We start from the raw sequence: 21,965 nt of genomic DNA, 5'->3' as shown, positions 1-21,965 counted from the left end.
ATATAACAGAATTATCAGACATGTTCCCTGCCCATAATAAGCTTACAGTCTAGAGGGGGAGAGAGACACGAATAAATAAATAAATAATTTTAATATACCATTTAAAGATATGTACATAAATACTGTGGGATTGAAAGTGGGGTGATATCAAATGCCCAAAAGACACTTATCCAAGTGCATAAATGATGCAGAAGGGAGAGCTAAGCAGGGAAAAGAGGGCTTAATTGGGGAAGACCTCTTGGAGAAGATAGTAGGCTCTTAATAAATACCACAAAGAAAAAAAGGTAGAGTCACTGTCCCACATGAAGCTTATGGTCTAAGTACTGAATTCCCATTTTTCATATGAGGATATTGAGGCTCAGAGATGTCAAATGACTTGCCTAAGGTCACACTGCAGGCAAATGGTGAAACTGGGATTAGAACCCAGGTCCTCTGACTCCTAGGCCTGGGCTCTTTTCACTAGGCCAGGCTGAACTTTCTCCTTAAAAATAAAACAAAACAATAAAACAAACCTGGAAACCACCCACAAAGCAATGTGTTTTGCACATAAAAAGTTCTCATCATAGGCATAAAATTACAGTATGACCATCAGCCTTGTATAGAGACTTAGTTATATGAAGCCTGAAATCATTCCCATCCACCATTCCCATCCACCCTGCCACCCTTGGAAGTGTCCTAGCAACCAGCAGAGAGCATGGTGGTCTAACGAGGGCCAGAACGAATGGTGCCTGTTGTATTTGTGGTTGATGTAAAACTTCTTATTCCCAACAATTTGATTTTTTAGGCTGTGGCTAACTCCATTTGGGCCCCAAATTTGTGTTAGTTTGCCTGGCTGATGCTTAACATGGGTAATAAAAGATGTGTCTAGGGAAACAGCAGCTAAACACTCTCCCCCTCCTTCCAGCCTCCCACCCAAGAAAAGCAGTAGACCAACCCACAATTCCCTTGTTATTTTGGCTCTTACTTTTGTTCATCACCATCTCTTCTGGGTATGTTTTGTCCTTGGAGAGTGCTTGCTGACTCTCAAGGTAGGGACCTTACAGAAAATAAAATCTTAATATAAAGCAATACGGGGAGGTGGACTTGAGGAGCAGTGGAGGCACTAACAGTCAATCCATCAGTCAGTGGTAGTTAGGAGCTCCTCCTGAGTGGGCATCACCGAACTGAACCCTTGGGAGAGTTCAATAGAAACAAGACACAAATACCCTGCCCTCAAGGATCTTATAATTCAGTTGGGGGCAGGTGGAGGGGGAGAGAGAGAGAGAGAGACCACTGTTAGTGGAAGTATGAGAAAGAACAAGGGTAGAGCAGGAATCAATTAACCAATCATATTTATTGAGTTCCTACTGTGTGCAGAGCACTATACTGAGCACTTGGGAAAGTGCAGTATAGCAGACTCAGTAAACACAATCCCTGCCCACAAGGAGATAAAGTCTACATGGAGAGAAAGCTATTAATAAAAAGAAGTCAATTACAAATAGATACATAAGTGTGTGGGGCTGAGGGAGGGGTGAATTAAAGTTGCAAATCTAAATGCAAGGATGACACAGAAGGGACTGGGAGAAGAGGAAATGAGGGCTTAGGTGGGAAGGCTTATTGGAGGAAATGGGCCTTCAATAAGGCTTTGAAGGTGGTGTGAATGATCATCTATTGGATATGAAGAGGGAGAGTGTTCCAGGACAGAGGCAGGACATGCTGTGAGAGGTCAGTGGTGAGATAGGCGAGATCAAGGTACTGTGAGTACCTTGACATCGGAGGAGCTAAGTGTAAAGGTTGGGTTGTAGTACATCAAAGAAATAAGGTAGGAGGGGGCAAGGTGATTGAATGCTTTAAAGCCAGTGGTAAGGTGTTTCTGTTAAATGTGGAGGTGACGCAGTCATCCTAAGTGCTGAGGACTGGAATAAGATACTTGGTGTTGAATTGATGCAACTAGGATGTCTGGATTAATCAGGGAAGACATCCTGGTGCAGGAGGAAAGGTCCCTCTTTCAGGTGGAAAAGGGTCACTATGATTTCATGAGTTCTGATGGTCTTAATCTCATCTCTATCCCAACCATTCACTTGGCTTACCCTAATGCTTTGACCTGACACCCAAGGGATCTCATTCTTCCCACTGACCACATGGCCAAGGCCCATCTAGGGGCAAGTCCTGACTGGGCTCCCTTGGCCTCACCCCATTTTTGCCCAGGCTCTTCACCTGGCCTTGACCTTGCAGAGATTTTCATTTTTTTGCTGAAAGTGCTCTTTTGGGGCTCCCCTTTATTTGGTGTGTTCTAAATTTATCCAGCTTTTTACATTCATGTTTCATAATTTACTGCCATAAATGATTTCCGCATTGAAAATAAGATGGGAGAATGTGTCTGTGGCTTTTGCAACTCTAATCAGCTCAGAGCCATAGGGAAGCACCATTCCAGGCCACCTGAAGGAAACTTGGAGGCCTGTGGTGTCAATCAATTGATTTTATTGATTGCCTATTTCGTGCAGAGCACTGTCCTAAGGTCTTGGGCGAGTTCAATAGGATAAAGTTGGTCAATGTCCACAATGCCATACGCTGGCAAATGGGAGTCTGAGAGTCGGGGTTGTGAGGGGCATTCTTCCCACTCATACCATGGCCCTGGGCAAGAGAAAGGGTGAAGAGGAAGCCACCCCCAACCTGCCCCATCAGGCAGCTTGATTGATTTTTCTGAAGCACATCCTTGAAGAGTCATTAAGGAGTCCTTGTGTCCCCATCATGATCCTGTGAAGAAATTGTCTTGGCAAAATACACTTTGTTCCAACCTCAGGCTCAGCCTCCTCTTTGTCCTGGAACGTTTTCTTGTACTCCTGTCCTGGACAGCTCCCAAAATACATGGAGATGGGCATTTGGATACGAGAGGTTCTAGTCATTGCTGAGACCTGGAGAGACAGAGTTATAAACAGAGATGGGAAGAGAGACATGTAGGTCTACAGTTTATCCATGGTGAACCCCAAAGAAATGTGGAATGCACCGTGAATAATCATTAACTTAGCAAAAAAATCAAAACAAAGCCAGAATCCCTTCAACCCAATCCCACGTTGTTGCTAAGAATTAGAATCTTCAACCCTATCCACTCCTCCTCTTTCTCTGTCATTTTATTCTCCTTGTCTCTTTCCATTTCAATTTGCTCTTGGCTCCTTTTCTGTCACCTGGTCTTAGTGACTCCCAGCCTTTGTCTGCCTGTCCATCTGTCTGTCTTTCTCTCTTCCTCCTTTCTTTTTCCTCACTCCCTCAGTCTCTTACATCTCCCTCCTGTCTTCTCATCTGATCCCTAACTCCCTGTCCTCCTACTCTGTCTCTCTTGTCTCCCCCTGAATGCTGACATGGTTGGAGACAATAAGTGCTTCAGTTAGAAGCAGTCTTATTGCCACCTTATGGGTTTGGCCCCTGCTGCCTCTGGCACCCGCATCTTGCTGGGGAGACTCATTTTGGCCATGCAGAGAGAGCAGGAAGTAGGTCATCTCTTTCACTGTACATGATTGCACTGGTCCTGATATAGCAAGGAGACTCCTGAGCTCTCTGGGATGGCTAGACTCCCAGATGACCCGGGCTTGTGGCTTTCCCTGCCGCTTGGGAGGCAGGTGTCAGGAAGATGGCAAGCTTGCCTCCCAGCTGGGATTTCCAGGGCTGATGCAAGACCAGGAAAGGGTTTTGCCCACCTTAAGCCCCTCCCACCTGACATGATGCTACCTCTATTGTCAATCCAGGCAGACAAAGAAGGACCAACAAGTTGGGCCAATAGTACATGTCGGGGCTGACAGTTAGTTGTTGCCTGTACCATTAATCTCTAGGCCTTTATGGAAACATTTGAATCCTGTATTTAATTTCTAATTCATTCAATCATTTTTATTTCTTGAGGGGAGCAGAGCTGGGGTACACCAGCTTTCCATTCATGACTGTTGTCGTATTTATTTCTTTCCTTCCCTTTGTGCTAAATACTGGAATAGATACAAGATGATCAAATCAGAGACAGACCTCATCTTACATGGGCTCACAATCAAATAGGGAGAAAGAGGAGACTTTTTAATCCCCATTTTACAGATGAAAAAAATGAGGTCCAGAGACGCTCTCACAGACTAAGTGGGAGGGAGAGCAGATTTCTTATCTCCATTTTACAGATGAGAAACTCAGGCCCAGGGAGTTTAAGTGACTTGTCCAAGGTCACACAGCAGGTGAGTGACAGAGCTGGGGTTAGAAACTAGTTCTCCTGACATCCACTTGTGTTCTCTCTTCTAGGCCACCCTGCCTCCCTCCTCACGTGTATGACGTACCTAGCGGTATATGAACTTAGACTTAGTACAGTGCACTGCACACAGTAAGCACTCAATAAATAGGATTGATTGATTGATTGGGTGATACTATTTTTTTTTAAATTAAATATTCAGAGGTGGTTGCATCCTTGGTTTTCCACTGCAACATGGAGATAACTGTATGAAAATCCAAGCCAAACTCACTTCCAATATGTGAAAGTTGGCCCTATGTGCTTAAGAAACCTGGCAACATTGAAGTAGAGTTTGTTGTTAGAAAAGCTCTGAAATCCTAGACTCCAGAGATGGGAGGGACCTTAACAGGTCAACTAGTCCACCTCCCTGCCTCCAGACAGGACCACACCTAAGCCATGTGGAAAAATCAGACTCTAGTCTGCTTTTAAAGACTCCAGGAAGGAAACTTTTAAGACCTCCCATGGCACGCCACTGCCAAGAAATTCTGACTCAAAGCTAACCTACATCCTCCATACTGCAACTGAAACTCATTTCTTTGGTTCTGGTCTCCGTGGTCACCGTCCGCGGTGTAATTGTACTGCCCCCAGCGAGTGCTGTTCTCTGAATTGCCTCAAAGGAGGAGAAATGATAGCAATTTGGAGACTTGGCTCAATCCCTTTGCCAAACCAAACTGTTGGACAGGTATAAGCAGGATTGTGCTTTTGGCCCAGCCCAGACTTGTCTCCCTGCCCAGATTCTTGCTGTTCCCTCCCCTGCCTCTCTCATCCTCATCCTGTTCTGCCGCAGCCCAAGAGCCCTTGGCAGCCTCCTTCCCTGGCCCGCTGGGACTCTCCGTTCCAGTCTCTCTTCAAAACTGGAAACCCCTCGAGGGCGGAGCCTTGCATCTTTTACTTCTGCTGCATGTTTCCTCTTTCCAGGTCCTGGGTTTTGCATGCAGCAGGTGCTCACTAAATGCTGCTGCGCCTGGCACCCCACCCCAGCCCCCACATTCCGAGGCTCCTGTTGGGTCTGGAGGGAGGAGAGAAAGGAGATCTCCTTCAAGTGCTACTGTGGTTTTCAAATTGCCATCTCATGACTCGCCCTGAGGGCTCTCTTGACCCCACCATAACTCACCTCTTCTCTCTCCTCCAAAAAATCCTCAGCATGCTTTTCTCTTGATTTCCCAGCAAGGAAAGAAGGGGGAGAGAGCAGAGAGAGGGTGAGTAGTTGAGGGAGGCCTGCTTATTCCATTCAGACAGCCTGCTGTTTGTCTCCCCAGTCAGTCACTAAATCGAATTTATTTGTTTTTTTTTGGCATTTGTTAAGAGCTTACTAAGTGCCAGGCATTGTATGAAGTGCTGGGGTAGACACAAGCTAATCAGGTCTGGCAGTCCTTGTCCCACATGGGGCTCACAGTCTTAGTCCCCATTTTTTTTTACAGATGGGGCAACTGAGGCACAGAGAAGTTAAGTGACTTGCCCAAAGTCACCCAGCAGACAAGGGGCAGAGCCAGGATTAGAACCCAGGGCTTTCTGAATTCCAGGCCTATGCTGTGACCACTAGGCCACACTGCTTCTCATGAACATTTACTGAATACTTACTTTGCGCAGAGCACTGTACTACATGCTTGGGAAAGTATGATATGATACAGTATTCCTACCCACAAAAAGCTGACAGTCTATAGGGGGAGACAGACATTCAAATAAATTACTGAGAGAGAAAATAGCAGACTATAAGCATATGTACCTAAGTGCTGAGAGGTTGGGATGAGTATCAAACCAAATATTTACTCCAAGAGGTCCTAATGTCTACTTGATAATAATAACAATAACCATAATCATAATAATAACAATAGATAGTACTGCATTCTAATTGTTATTTTTGTGTATCTGTAAAAACTTCCTATATGCCAAGCACTGAAGTGGATGCAGTGCCATCAGATCGGACACAACCCCTCTTTCACATGGGGTTCACAGTCTGAGGGGGAGGGTGAGCAGAACTTTAACACCCATTTTACAGGTAAGGAAATCAAGACACAGAGAAGGTAAGTGACTTGCCTAAGATCACATAGCAGTAAAGCAGCAGAGCAGGGATAAGAACCCAGATCTTTTTTGTTTTTGGTATTTGTTAAGTATTTACCATGTGCCAGGCACTGTACTAAACACTGGGGTAGATACAAGCTAATCATGTTGGACACAGTCCATGGCACACATGGGGCTCATAGCTTTAATTCCCATTTCTCAGATGAGGAAACTGAGGTACAGAGAAGGAAAATGACTTGCCCAAGTTTACACAGCAGACAAGTGGTGGAACTGGAATTAGAACCTAGGTCCTTATGACTGCCAGCCGCAGGCTGTATCCACTAGGCCACATTGATCCTCTGACTGCCAGACCATAGAGCACAGGCTTGGGAGTCAGAAGGTCATGGGTTCTAATCCTGGCTCTGCCACTTAATACTTATAATAATGATAATAATAATAATAATAATTATGATATTTGTTAAGCACTATGTGCCAAGCACTGCTCTAAGCACTGGGGTAGATACAAGGTAATCATGTTGTCCCACGTGGGGCTCACAGTCTTACTCCCCATTTTACAGAGGAGGTAACTGAGGCACGGAGAAGTTAAGTAGCATGCCCAAGGTCACACAGCAAACAAATGGCAGAGCCCAGATTAGAACCCTTGTCCTCTGACTCCCAATCCCGTGCACTTGTCTGCTGTGTGGCCCTGGGCAAGTCTCTTCACTTCTCTGTGCCTCAGTTACCTCATCTGTAAAATGGAGATTGAGACTGTGAGCCCCACTTGGAAGAGGGAATATGTCCAACCCAATTTGCTTGCATCCAGCCCAGCATTTAGTACAGTGCCTGGCACATAGTAAGTGCTTAACAAATACCGCAATTATTATAACTATTATTATTAGGCCACATGTTCAGCCGTGTGTGTATGTGTGTGCGCGCATGTGCAGAGCACTGTAGTAAGTACTGGGAAAGAGGGAAAGAATAATCCAGTGGGAATTAGTCTCGGTCCCTGTCCCCCAGTGGGCTCATAATCTAAAAATCCATATTGGGTGAGGGAAGACCTGATCGGAGGTCCAGCTCCTCACTTGCCTGGTTTGCTCCTTTCAGAAGCTCACCCTGGATGGCATCTGGCTTCAGTCTGGGGTTGGCACTGAGAAACCCAGCATATACCACCCCCTCCGCCCCCACACATTCACTTTGGATGCTCAGATGTACTCTGTCTCACTGCAGGCTGCACAGCTCAGTCTGGGAGGCACTGGCAGCTCATGAAGTGATCTTAGTTCAGGGAGACAAAGAAGCAATGTCTTCTTTAATGGGAAGTAAAATTAGATCTGCCCTTAGAAGCTGTCACTCAGAAGAATATTTTCAGTGTGTGCGACAATGTATATACCTGAATCAGAGGAATTTTGTTCACTGTTCTTCTTGGCAAGCTTTAGAGCATTCAAATAGAGGCTCTAATTTGTCAGTTTTAATCTGACATACTGTAAGGTGGATTGTCGTTCAGTCATTGACCTATTTGGTCCTGCAACCTCTGCTTCATAACTACTATTTCATTTTAAGGACACAGTAAAGCAGTAGGAAGCAACAAGGCCTAGTGGAAAAAGCACAGGCCTGAGAATCAGGGGGCCTGGGCTCTAAACCTGGCTCTGCCACTTGCCAGCTGTGTGGCCTTCTTAACACCTTTGTGCCTCAGTTTCCCCATCTATCAAATGGAGACTAAATCCTACTCCCTCCTACTTAGACTGTGAACGAGCCTCATGTGGAAGCAGCGTGGCTTAAAGAAGCAGCGTGGCTCAGTGGAAAGAGCTCAGGATTTGGAGTCAGAGGTCATGGGTTTGAATTCCAGCTCTGCCACATGTCTGCTTTGTGACCTTGGGCAAGTCACTTAACTTTTCTGAGCCTCAGTTATCTCATCTGTAAAATGGGGATGAAGACTGTGAGCCCCCCGTGGGACAACCTGATCACCTTGTAACCTTCCCAGTGCTTAGAACAGTGCTTTGCACATAGTAAGCACTGAATAAATGCCATTATTATTATTATTATTATTATTATTATGTGGGACAGGGACTTGTCTGACCTAATTTAACTGGTATCTACTCCAGTGCTCAGAACAGGGTTTGCCACATAGTAAGTGCTAAACAACTACCATTATTATTAGTAACAACAACAAAAGTAGTAATGATAATAATAATAATAATAACAATAATGAAAGAAGCCCTCAGACACTGCCGCATCCCACATGAAAACTAACAGTAAATTTCTGAGGAGACAGATCAGCATAATGCATTGCCATCAAGAAAACAGTGATACTTTTCAAGACAGATCTTCATAAGGAATGAGAGGCAAGGAAGTAAAAGAGAAAACAGTACCAGGCACCACAACTATCAAACACAACACAACAAGGGATAGACTTTTTTGTGTGCACAATGTGACCATGGCTGTGGGTTCCTCATTGGCTTTTTCAGCTACCATGCACTTGTCCAGCGCTTAGAACAGTGCTTGGCACATAGTAAGCGCTTATTATTAATATTATTATTATTATTGTAGATGAACTTGTGGTGTCCTCGACTACATGGGACAACTGAACACTTCTTAACAAGAATGAATAACAAATTCCATATCCATCCACCCGGGTCTGCTTAGCCTGGAACAATGTTTCTCTGCAAAGATTACGACTTCGTTGTTTGGTCATGCAGGCTGTGAGGTCAAGACACCTACGGCTAATTCCTGAAATATTCTGGGGATTGGGAAATGGTTGTGCACTTGAAGGAATTCTAAGTTTTCCATGATGAAGAAGCCACAAAGTACTGAGGTTAACCCTCGCTGAGAACAAAAAAGCTCAAGAAATACTTTTGGTAGGAAGCAGAATGAAACGTCCCAACTTGATTGGGAAGCTTTGTTGAGTCAACACCAGAGCAGAAAACATTGAGGCTGTCAGCAGAAATACACCAGATGCTGAACAGCTCGCAAGTTAGCACCCCAGAATGCAGTGCCGAGAAACTGAGCCTTTTATCTTCGGAGATAATCGCATCTTTCAGAGGAGGATTTGATCTTGCTCTTTGCTTCACAAGGCATTCCTTCTGAAATGCAAACAGTTTTATAAACAAGGACTCAGAGAGACACAGGAGGCAGGCAGTGACTTTGCAATTTATGTCTACATATTTGCAAGGGGGTGTGTGTGTGTGCGTGCGCGCACATGCATGCATGTGTGTGTATGTGTTTGGTGAAATCTGTCTAATGCTTTCAAAAGACCTCAGATATGAAAATGTTACACGAGTCCCTCTTAACCTTTTCTGTAAGAGCCCATCTCTAGATGACTTTAAAAAGATATGGACAGTCTATCCTCTAAAAGCTGGGCTTCCTCATAGCCAGGCATTTTAATGAGTTTATCTAAGGGTCTCCTGTGCCACTGAAAAAACCTCCTGTTTTCTCATCCTTTTGAAAGTTTAAAATTCCCCTTCACCCTCTCCCCTCCCCACCTTTCTTTTTATAAATCCTGCTTGAGAAACACTTTTGAAGCCCTGAGTTATAAGCAGAAATTGCCCAGATTGGACAATCACCTATGTTCCAGTTTGGTTGTTTTTTTTTTTTAAATAGATGTTCTAAGTGGGGAAGAAGTAGTGTGTGTGTGTGTGTGTGTGTGTGTGTGTGTGTGTGTGTGTAAAATAAGGTTCATAAAAGTTTTTTTTTGACAAAGTCAGTGGTTTGGGGGAGCACTTGCCTTTTTCTTCTACAGAAGTGACCTATCTAGGGAAGGCGGAGCTTCAAAGAGCTCAGTTTGGGTTCTGGAAAAATATCCCAAACCCCTGAAGTTGTCACACAGGGCTGGTCAAGGCCTCCTCTCCCTCTTGTGCAATCAGTGTGCAATCTTGTGCAATCTCCTCCTTTTAGACTGTGAGCCCACTGTTGGGTAGGGACTGTCTCTATATGTTCCCAACTTGTACTTCCCAAGCACTTAGTACAGTGCTCTGCACATAGTAAGTGCTCAATAAATATGATTGATTGATTGATTGATCAGTAGCCACTGCCTGGGGGCTTGCTATGCTTTCCATGTTGGGAATTTGGCTGGCCCAGAGAGGGGACTTTTGAGGACAGGCTTGGAGGGGAAACAGTTCTTCCAAGATTCAACAGGGCCAGACAGAGCCATCTTGCGGGTGAGGGTTGAGATTCCTGGCAAGGGGCTGTCCAGCAGGACCGGGCAGTTCTGTGTCTGCCTGTGGAGGAGACCCCGGCCATTGAGGTCCCTAATCCACCCCTCGGACTTTTTTTCAGGGTATCTGTTAAGTGCTTATTATGTGTCAAGCACTGTTCCAAGTGCTGGGGAAGAGACAAGTTAATCAGTTCAGACAATTCTCTTTCCCACATGGGGCTCACAGTCTGAGTAGGAGGGAGAACAAGTACTGAATCCCCATTTTACAGTTGAGGAAACTGAGGCCCAGAGAAGTTAAGTAATTTGCCAAAGGTCACACAGCAGGCAAGTGGCAGAGCGGGAATTAGAACCCAGGTCCTCTGATTCCCAGGTCTGTGCTCTTTCCTCTAGGCCACCCTGCTTTTCAGCTACCGCAGCAGTTCAGATTGATCTGGCAGGATACTAGGAAAGTCACCACCAATCTACGGCATTTATTGAGCTCCTACTGTGTACGGAGTACTGTACTAAGCACTTGGGAAAGCACTCTAAAACAGAGTTGGTAGGGGTACAGGGATTACCCCTGCCAGTGCTGTTTTATTATGCTTTCTCAAGCTTACAGCTTAGAGCTTACAGTCTACAGGGAGAGACAGACAATAAATTCAGTAAGCATACGGGAAGTATAATCAATTGAACAATCAGTGGTATTTATTGAGCACTTACTATGTACAGAGCACTATACTAATCACTCGGGAGAGTACAATACAACAGCATTAGCAGACTTGTTCCCTGCCATAACAACCTTCCAGTCTAGAGGGGAAGAGTAGAAAATCCTGGTGTGGTGGTGATTGTATGGCCCAGGGTGATCTGCGTCCAGCCCCAAGCAGCCCAGGACATTCTTTTCTTTCCACTGAGCACCTCAACTGACTCCTGGCCAAGGAACCCCCTTGGAACCCGGTCTGGTAGCATTGAGGAACTTCTGCGCCTCCGACATGCCCCATCCTGCTCTCAAGGGTTCTTACTAGGAAATCCCCCAAAGGATTTTGGAGCCAGGCCAGCCCCTAAGCACCTCTGCAAAGTTCTGTAAATGACAGAGCACCCTCCTTCCATCATTAGGCTTCATATGGTTATATTGTAGTCTCCCAAGCACTTAGTATAGTGCTTTGTAGACAATAAGCCAAGACCATCTGCCAAGCTAGCTCTCTTCCTCCCTTCAAGGCCCTGCTGAGAGCTCACCTCCTCCAGGAGGCCTTCCCAGACTGAGCCCCTTCCTTCCTCTCCCCCTCGTCCCCCTCTCCATCCTCCCCATCTTACCTCCTTCCCTTCCCCACAGCACCTGTATATATGTATATATGTTTGTACATATTTATTACTCTATTTATTTATTTATTTTATTTGTACATATCTATTCTATTTATTTTATTTTGTTAGTATGTTTGGTTTTGTTCTCTGTCTCCCCCTTTTAGACTGTGAGCCCACTGTTGGGTAGGGACTGTCTCTATATGTTGCCAATTTGTACTTCCCAAGTGCTTAGTACAGTGCTCTGCACATAGTAAGCGCTCAATAAATACGATTGATGATGATGATGATGATAAGCGCTCAATAAATATGATTGAATGAATGAATGAATCTTTTATGGTTACATGGTCCTTTCCCCATAGTTAGATTCAGTTTTAGGTCCATGTGTTTGTGTTTGCCCTGTCACTGCAATTAGTCTGGAACTCCCTTAAGCAAGTTTTCTATCTCTTTCTTTTAGATTGTGAGTTCTATGTGGGACAGGGACTTCATCCAACCTGATTACCTTGTATCTACCCCAGTGCTTAGACCAGCGCTTGGCCCATAGGAAGTGCTTAACAAATACCAAAATTATTACTAATACTCCCAAAAAGTCCAGGCCAGAGCTTTGTGGGGGCTCATTATGGGGTGAGGGGCTGCTATCTCTTCTCTCTTCCACCACCACACCCTACAGATGAAAAGGGAGAGGCTCAGGGGAAGACTATTCTAGAAATCTTCAAATGTTGCTCTGCTCCTTGGTTACAATCGTATCAGCAAGTTAACCGGGGAAGAAAAGAGCAGTAAAGTTGTTGTTCCCTTATCTTTGTGTTTCTTTCTCTTCTGAAACAGGGAGAATGACATATTCTCTAGCCAACTAACTCTCCTCCTGCCAACTGACCCTGTCACACCTCCTCAACTCAAAGTCCTGCTCACTCCTCAATACTTTTTTTATGGTATTTCTTAAGTGCTTACTATGTGCCAGGCACTGTACTAAATGCTGGGGTAGATACAAGCTAATCAGGTTGGACACAGTCCCTATCCCTCATAAGGCTCATAGTCTTCAGTCTGTATCCCTATTTTACAGATGAGATAACAGGCATAGAGAAGTTAAATAACTTGCCCAAGGTCACACAGCAGACAAGTGGCAGAGCCAGGATTAGAACCCAGATCCTCTGACCCCCAAGCCATTGCTCTTTCCACTAGGCCAAACCACTCCTCCAAGAAGCAGGTTACTAGGCCACGTTACTTCTGGAGAAGTGTTCTCACAGGTCAATGAACAGACTGACCACTAAATCACTCCAGCACGATTTTGCCAGAGTGAATGAACCACAATGGGGTTCATTCCACTTGGCCTTGAACCTTGCTTACAGATAACCAACATGAACTCCTCTATTTGCCCTCTCTAGTGCCAAGTGGGGGGATGAATGAATGAATGAATTTGGAATGTTGCTTATGATATCCCTTCCCTTTATTTTCTGTCTCCACATCTCCCTTAATCCCTTTCACAACACCAACTCTGGCCACGGATCACCCCCGGCAGTCTGCCTCCTCCCTTCCTGCACTCACACAGGAGGGGAAATTCCAGGCACCAGTCTGACTTCTGCCATTATCTTTTCACTTCGTCCTGCTTTAACAGCTCTCTCTCTTCTGCTCAACATAATCTCTATTCCTCACTCCCTGAATTCCATGTTGGCAACATTCAGTGCCCTCTGCTCCCCGACTTCCCTAATTCCTGATACCTTGCCAACTACTTTATTGGAAAAATTGAAACCATCATCAGGCCAAAAGTTTCTGAACGTTCTCCATCATCTCCTCATCACTCTACTCCCTTCTCCATCATCCCCTTTCTCTTTCCTGAATGTTCTTGAGAAAAGGTCTTCCGCCTTCTCTCTAAATCCACCATCTTCCCTAAACCACTGACCCTCTCTCATCCTCATAGTACTTGCCCCCCCACTCTTTTCCCCTCTCTCACTGCTATCTTCAATATCTTACTCTCTGTTGGCTCCTTTTCTTCTCAAGAAGCAGTGTGACCTAGTGAAAAAAGCATGGGCCTGGTGGTCAGAGGCTCTGGATCCTAATCCCGGCTCCTGTGTGATCTTGGGCAAGTCACTTAACTTTTCTGTGCCTCAGTTCTATCATCTGGAAAATGGGGATTCAATACCTGTTCTCCCTCCTGCTTACTCTATGAGTCCCAGGTGGGACCTGATTATCCTGTATCTACCCCAGCACTTAGTATAGTACTTGGTACATAATAAACACTAAATGATTACCATAATTATTATCATTATCATTCTCTTCTGCCCTCAAACATAGTCATGACTCCAAAGCCCTCTGTCAGTTTGACTTCAAACCCCTCCCCCAGCTATTGCCCCATCTCCTGCTGTCTCTCTTATCCAAACTCCTGGAAAGGGACATTTACACCAACTATTTCCTTTTGTCTCTACCAATTCTCTTTTTGACAATCCTGTCCTTTCACTCTACCTGGGAATCATCCTTGACTCTATGCTTTGTTTTGTTGTCTGTCTCCCCCTTCTAGATTGTGAGCCCACTGTTGGGTAGGGACCATCTCTATATGTAGCCAACTTGTACTTCCCAAGTGCTTAGTACAGTGCTCTGCACACAGTAAGTGCTCAATAAATACGATTGAATGAATGAATGAATGAATCAATCATGTATATTTAGCACTAACTGTGTGTAGGTCATTTTCCCTGCCCAGACAACCAACTGCATTTACTGAGCACTTACTGTGTGCAGAGCCTGTATTAAGTGCTTGGGAGAATACACTCTAACAGAGCTGGTAGACACATTCCCTGCCCACCCCTGTCTCTTCTTCCTACACAGTGTCTCCGAGATCTGCCCCTTCCTCTTCACCCACCTGAACAGCTATCACTTTGACCCAAGCACTGGTCATAGCATGGCCACACTACCGCATCAGCCACCTCACTAGTCTCTCTCTGCCTCCAGCCTCTCCTCTCTCCAGTCTACACTCAGGCAGAAACTCCTCACCCTGGGCTTCAAGGCTGTCCATCACCTCGCCCCCTCCTACCTCACCTCCCTTCTCTCCTTCTCCAGCCCACTCCGCACCCTCCGCTCCTCTGCCGCTAATCTCCTCACCGTACCTCGTTCTCGCCTGTCCCGCCATCGACCCCCAGCCCACGTCATCCCGTGGGCCTGGAATGCCCTCCCTCTGCCCATCCGCTAAGCTAGCTCTCTTCCTCCCTTTAAGGCCCTACTGAGAGCTCACCTCCTCCAGGAGGCCTTCCCAGACTGAGCCCCTTCCTTCCTCTCCCCCTCATCCCCCTCTTCATCCCCCCCATCTTACCTTCTTCCCTTCCCCTCAGCACCTGTATATATGTATATATGTTTGTACATATTTGTTACTCTATTTATTTATTTATTTATTTTACTTGTACATATCTATTCTATTTATTTTGTTACTATGTTTGGTTTTGTTCTCTGTCTCCCCCTCTTAGACTGTGAGCCCACTGTTGGGTAGGGACTGTCTCTATATGTTGCCAACTTGAACTTCCCAAGAGCTTAGTACAGTGCTTTGCACACAGTAAGCGCTCAATAAATACGATTGATGATGATGATGATACACTATACAGATTCAAATCCCTCCTGAAAGCTCACCTCCTCCAACATGCTTTCCCCAGTTAATTTCCAGCATCCCAAGTCATAATACACCCACGGACATTTCTAGCACTTATGTATTTATTCCTATCCCCAGCACTCTTGTGTATACGTTATTCAATTATACTTCCAATTATTTATTGTGATTAATCATTGTGTTACTATTACTACCATTATAACTTAGTATAGTGCTTGGCACTTACTATATGCCAAGCACTATAGGAGGCCTTCCCAGACTGAGCCCCCTTTTTCCTTTCCTACTCCCCATCCACCCAGCCCTACCTCCTTCCCCTCCCCACAGCACTTATATATATATTTGTACAGATTTATTACTCTATTTTACTTGTACATATTTACTATTCTATTTATTTTTTAATGATGTGCATATAGCTTTAATTAATAATAATAATAATAATGGCATTTGTTAAGCGCTTACTATATGCAAAGCACTGTTCTAAGCGCTGGGGAGGTTCAAGGTGATCAGGTTGTCCCGCGTGGGGCTCATAGTCATCATCCCCATTTTACAGATGAGGGAACTGAGACACCAAGAAGTTAAGTGACTTGCCCAAGGTCACATAGCGGACACGTGGCGGAGCCGGGATTCAAACCCATGACCTCTAACTCCAAAGCCCGTGCTCTATCCACTGAGCCACGCTGCTTTGTTCTGACGATTTTGACACCTGTCTACATGTTTTGTTTTGTTGTCTGTCTCCCCCTCATAGACTGTGAGCCCGTTGTTGGTTAGGGACCATCTCCATATGCTGCCGACTTGTACTTCCCAAGTGCTTAGTACAGTGCCCTGCACACAGTAAGTGCTCAATAAATACAATTGAATGAATGAATGAAAGTAAAACTTGGAGTAGACAAGAAGATAATTGGATCAGACACAGTTTCTGTCCCACATGGGGCTCCCAGCCAAAGTGGGAGGGGGAACAGATTTTGAATTGATGAGGAAACAGAGGCACAGAGAAATACCTTGCCCAAGGTCACACACCAGACATGTGGCAGACCTGGAATTAGAACCCAGACCTTCTGACTCTCGGTCTCGTGCTCTTTGCACTATGCCACACTGCTTCCTATTTCTCTGTACATATTTTTATGTCTGTTCGTGTAGGATTGTTTTGCACTTCCCAATCACTTAATACAGTGCATTACACCTAGTGCATGCTCAGTAAATGCTAGTCCTACTATTATTGCTATTACTACTACTGCTACTAGACAGAATAGGGCCACATCAGCCTGAAAGTTTAATTACTATCCTTTCTCTGTTTAGTTTGCAACATACCTCCTAGTTGTTTAAAGAATAAGGGGTTTCATTATTTTTTTCTTTTGTTTATAGATTATATAGCCTGCTGAGTTCTGTGGACCAATGACCTGGTCTTATTTGAAAAGTTGGTTGATTAAGGTGTGTACTTGGGAGCTCTTTGGGTATATAACTGGATTCTATGTGCATAAAGCTTGTTCAGCCACCCCCTCCCCGCCAACAAATTCTTTGATGGGCGCCAGTTGGAAACAGTATGGTCTAGTGGGAGTCAGAAGATCTGGATTCTAATCCCGGCTCCTCCACTTGTCTGCTGTGAGACCTTGGGCAAGTCACTTAACTTCTTTACACCTCAGTTACCTCATCTGTAAAATGGAGATGAAGATTATGAAGCCCATAAAGGATATGGATTGTGTCCAACCGGATTAGCTTGTATTTACCCCAGCATTTAGTACTCTGCCTGGCACATAACAAGTGCCTAACAAATACATTTAAAAAAAAAAAGAGAGTGAGGGAGCATAAAGGATGAAACTGCAAAATCACAAATGGGTTGGCCAGGGAGAATTGACTGTATAGAGTCTCCCATCTTCAAGGCCCCAGACCCAAATGTCAGGGGGTAATCTAAACCACTACCTGCTTTTCCTTTTGTAACACCTCTGATTTTGTCGTAATGTAACAATTTCTCATCTTCCCTGCCCATAGTAATAATAATAATGACGGTATTTGTTAAACGCTTACTATGTGCAAAGCACTGTTCTAAGTGCTGGGGGGGGGATACAAGGTGATCAGTTTGTCCCATGTGGGGCTCAGAGTCTTAATCCCCATTTTACAGATGGAGTAACTGAGGCACAGAGAAGTTATGTGGCTTGCTCAAGGTAACACAGCTGACAGGTGGCTGAGCAGGGCTTCGAACCCATGACCTCAAGCCCATGCTCTTTCCACTGAGAGACACTGCTCCTCTAGCCACACTGCTTCTCTACCTGCTCTCCACCTCCATCACTGCCACTTCAGCCCTCCTGCACCACCTACACACTTGGGCACCTATACCTCTTCCCCCATACACTTATGCACATATCATTATATTTTATTAGTTCTTCCTATTTGAAATTTATTTTAGAATCTGACTCCCCACTATATTCTAAAATCCTTGAGAACAGGGATGGCAGCTTCTGAGTATATTGTACTCTCCCAAGCACTTAATATGGCACTCTGCCCATAGTAGGTACTTGATAAATATTACTGATTGACTGATAAACTACAATACATAGAGCACATATTGTACAATTACATATATAATGGTAGCAGGAGCTGCCTTAACTTTTCCTGCACCCCTTTGGTGGTTTTCAGATGTTGGCAGGTGGCAAAAATTTAATCTGCTGGGAAGAAATGCCCCAAAAAGAAACCAAGAACTTTTCTTTTGAAATTTGAAAACTATTCAATGTGTAGGAAATGGAAACAGCAATACTATCTGAACAGCTCAGAAAATTGGATACTGGGTTTTGGTAAGGAGAAGAGAAAGCAAGACATTTTTCTTCTAGATTAGAGGGAAGACTGGGAAGGAAATGAGGACATAACAGTAAAGTCGGTATTCTGATATAAGTGTGCGACTGCCTGGCTTCCATTGCACATGAATAGCGTACATGCCGTGTGCTTTCTGTATGTATGAATATTACACATGCATAAAAGTACCATATACGCATATGCTTACAGAGCTTCTGGTCTTAATTGCTCCTAGTGCTTTTGTCACATGAATTATAATTTAATCGCTGAAATGTGATTCCAATAAAGTACAGTGGGGTGGAGGGGGGAGAAGGGAGAGAAAGAAGGAGGGGCTTTCCAGGGAGGAAAAAAGAGCAAACTGCCAAGAGAGAGAGAGAGAGAGAGAGAGAGAGAGAGAGAGAGAGAGAGAGAGAGAGAGAGAGAGAGAGAGAGACTGTGTGTGTGTGTGTGTGTGTGTCCGCAGCTGCTTTGGGAAGTGGGAAAGAGGGAACGGGAGAGGCAGAGAGAGAGAAGGAGAGAGAGAGGAGGGGAGGCAGAAGGAAGGGGGAGAGAGGGGAGAGAGAAAGAGGGGGAGGGAGAGAGAGAGAGGGAGAGAGGGAGAGGGAGAGAGAAAGGGAGAGGGAGAGAGAAAGAGGAAGAGAGAGAGAGAGGCAGAGAAAGGGAGAGAGGAGGGGGGAGAGGAGAAGAGAGAGAGGGAGAGAGGCAGAGAGAGGGAGAGAAAGGGGTGCAGGGGTGGAGGAGGGAGAGAAGGGGAGGAAGAGAAGGGGGAGGGAGAGAAGGGGAGAGAGAAAGAGGGGGAAGGAGAGAGAGAGAAAGAGGGAGAGAGCGGCAGAAAGAAGGAGAGAGGAGTGGGAAGAGGAGAAGAAGAGGAGGGAGGGACAAAGAAGGGGGAGAGCGAAAGAGGGGGAAAGAGAGTGGGGAGAGAAGGAGAGAGGAGTGGGAAGAGGAGAAGAGAGGAAGGGAAGGGGAGGGGGAGAGAGAAAGAGAGTGGGAAAGAGGAAGAGAGAGAGGCAGAGAGAAGGAGAGAGAGGAGTGGGAAGAGGAGAAGAGGGGGTGGGAGGGAGAGGGAGGGGAGAGAGAGGGGAAAGGAGAGAGAGGGGTGGGAAGAGAAGAGGGGGAGGGAGAAGGAAGGGGGAGGGGAGGAGATAAAGAGGGGGGAAGAGAGGGAGAGAAAGGAGGGGAAGAGGAGAAGGGGAGGGGAGGGAGAGAAGGGGAGAGAAAGGGAGGGGGAAGAGAGAGGAATAGAGAAGGGGGCAGAGGAGAAGGGGGAGGGGAGGGAGAGAAGGGCACAGAAAGAGGGGGAAGAGAGAGAGGAACAGAGAAGGGGAGAGAGGAGGGGGAAGAGGAGAAGGGGGAGGGGAGGGAGAGAAGGGGAGAGAAAGAGAGGGGGAAGAGAGAGAGAGGAACAGAGAAGGGGAGAGAGGAGTGGGAAGAGAAGAGGGGGAGGAAGGGACAAGGAAGGGGGAGAGAGAAAGGGAGGGGGAAAGAGAGAGGGAAAGAGAAGGGGAGTGAGGAGTGGGAAGAGGAGAAGGGGGGAGGGGGGAGAGAGGAAGAGGGAAAAGAGGGAGAGAAAGGAGGAGAAGAGGGGGAGGGGGAAAGAGAGAGAGGAAGAGGGAAAGGAGGGAGAGAAAGGAGGGGAAGAGGAGAAGAGGGGGAGGGGGAAGAGAGAGAGGAAGAGGGAGAGAGAGAAGGAGAGGGAGGAGTGGGAAGAAGAGAAGAGGGGGAGGGGAGGAGAGAAAGAGGGGGGAAGAGAGGGAGAGAAGGGAGGGGAGGGAGAGAAGGGGAGAGAAAGAAGGGGAAAGAGAGAGAGGAAGAGAGAAGGGAAGAGAAGAGGGGGAGAAAGGGACAAGGAAGGAGGAGAGAGAAAGGAAGGGGGAAAGAGAGAGGGAAAGAGAAGGGGAGTGAGGAGTGGGAAGAGGAGAAGAGGGGGAGGGGGGAGAGAGGAAGAGGGAAAAGAGGGAGAGAAAGGAGGGGAAGAGAAGAGGGGGAGGGGAAAAGAGAGAGAGGAAGAGGGAGTGGGAAGAGGAGAAGAGGGGGAGGGAGGAGAGAGACTGGGGAAGAGAGGGAGAGAAAGGAGGGGAAGAGGAGGAGGGGAGGGAGAGAAAGCGAGGGGGAAAGAGAGAGAGGAAAAGAGAAGGGGAGAGAGGAGTGGGAAGGGAAGAGGGGGAGGAAGGGACAAGGAAGGAGGAGAGAGAAAGGGGGGGGAAAGAGAAGGGGAGTGAGGAGTGGGAAGAGGAGAAGGGGGGAGGGGGGAGAGAGGAAGAGGGAAAAGAGGGAGAGAAAGGAGGGGAAGAGGGGGAGGTGGAAAGAGAGAGAGGAAGAGGGAGGAGTGGGAAGAGGAGAAGAGGGGGAGGGAGGGAGGGAGGGGGAGAGAGAAAGAGAGGGCGCTGTGCAGAGCGCGCGGCAGGATTGGTCCCTTTAAGAAGCCGAAAGGGGCCGGTCCTGGGGAGAGCGAGCAGAGAGCTTGTTTGTGTCGGGCCGGCGGGACCGCAGCCGCCGCCGCCGCCGCCGCCACCGACACCGCCCCCGGCCCCGGCCCCGCCGCCCGGCCGCCGCCGCCCGGCCCCCGGCCCCCGGCCCCCGCGCAAAGTTGCGGGCCCGTCCTAACGCCCGCCCGCCCGCCCGCCCGGCCAGGACAGGACAGCAAAGCCCCCGCACCGACCTGTCGGAGCCGCGCCGGCTCCCCGGGGCCGGGCCTGCCGGGGGCTCTGGATTTACCGGGAGACCTGCAGCCCCCCGCCGCCGGACGGACGGACGGACAGACGGCCGGCTGCGGTTTGGGGGAGCCCCGCTCCGCCGCCCCACTTTCCGGACCCCCCGCCGCGGGGCTGGGAGCCCGCCCTGCCCTCCGGCCCGGACAGGAGCCGGGAGCCCAGGTAAGCCCTGCCCCCTCCCCTCCCCTCCCTCACTTTCTCTTTCTTCCTTCCTCTCTCCCTCCCTCCATCCCTCCCTCCCTCCATCCCTCTCTTCCTTCCTCTCCCTCCGATCCCCCCGGAGGACGAGGAGGGCGGGCGGGAGGAGGCCACGCATCCGCAGAGGGGCCGGTTGGCTTCCAGTGAGCAAACGCCACCGACCTGGTGGGAAACGCAAGAAACCCCCTGTTCATAATAATAATAATAATAATGATGGCATTTGTTAAGCGCTTACTATGTGCAGAGCACTGTTCTAAGCGCTTGGGGGGATACAAGGTGATCGGGTTGTCCCACGTGGGGCTCACAGTCTTAATCCCCATTTTACAGATGAGGTAACTGAGGCTCAGAGAAGTGAAGTGACTTGCCCAAGGTCACACAGCAGACATGTGGCGGAGTTGGGATTCGAACCCATGACCTCTGACTCCAAAGCCCGGGCTCTTTTCCACTGAGCCACACTGCTTCTCTGTTAAGGAGGATGATGATGGGAGGGAGGGAAATCCGGCCGGGGGAATAATAATAATAATAATAGTATTTGTTAAACGTTTATAAGCTATGTGCGAAGCACTGTCCTAAGCGCTGGGGGGGATACAAGAAGCAGCAGCAGCAGCGTGACTCAATCAGTGGAAAGATCACGGGCTTTGGAGGCAGAGGTCATGGGTTCAAATGCCGGCCCCACCACTTGTGTGACTTTGGGCAAGTCACTCCACCTCTCTGTGCCTCAGCGACCTCATCTGTAAAATGGGGATGAAGACCGTGAGCCCCACGTGGGACACCCTGATCACCTTGTAACCGCCCCAGCTCTTAGAACAGTGCTCTGCACATAGTAAGCTCTTAGTAGATGCCGTAATTGTTATTATTAAAAGGTGATCAGATTGTCCCACGTGAGGCTCACATTCTTCACCCCCATTTTATAGATGAGGTCACTGAGGCCCAGAGAAGTGAAGTGACTTGCCCAAAGTCACACAGCTGACAAGTGGCGGAGTCGGGATTAGAACCCACGACCTCTGACTCTCAAGCCCGGGC

General features: G+C 47.2%; 1 protein-coding gene and 1 long non-coding RNA gene across 2 annotated transcripts in view; one reads left to right on the top strand and one right to left on the bottom strand.

Annotated features, from left to right (window-relative positions):
• Positions 1 to 1,686: 1,686 nt before the first annotated feature.
• LOC119941899 lies at positions 1,687 to 20,842 on the bottom strand. The gene is made up of 3 exons (XR_005455335.1): positions 20,693 to 20,842; positions 5,352 to 5,391; positions 1,687 to 2,894 (listed from the first exon to the last, which is right to left on the bottom strand). It is a non-coding gene; the product is annotated as an uncharacterized LOC119941899 (long non-coding RNA).
• The window catches only part of NCOR2 (nuclear receptor corepressor 2), a 443,860-nt gene continuing 442,573 nt past the window's right edge, over positions 20,679 to 21,965 (top strand). Inside the window, exon 1 of the mRNA XM_038762437.1 lies at positions 20,679 to 20,906. The gene's annotated coding sequence lies outside the window, so the exon portion shown is untranslated. The remainder of the gene's footprint in view (positions 20,907 to 21,965) is intronic.

This window comes from Tachyglossus aculeatus, chromosome 21 (assembly GCF_015852505.1).
Source record: "Tachyglossus aculeatus isolate mTacAcu1 chromosome 21, mTacAcu1.pri, whole genome shotgun sequence".
Lineage (NCBI taxonomy): Eukaryota > Metazoa > Chordata > Mammalia > Monotremata > Tachyglossidae > Tachyglossus > Tachyglossus aculeatus.
The sequence above is the reverse complement of the archived record's forward strand: the minus strand, read 5'-3'. Positions and strand labels throughout refer to the sequence as shown.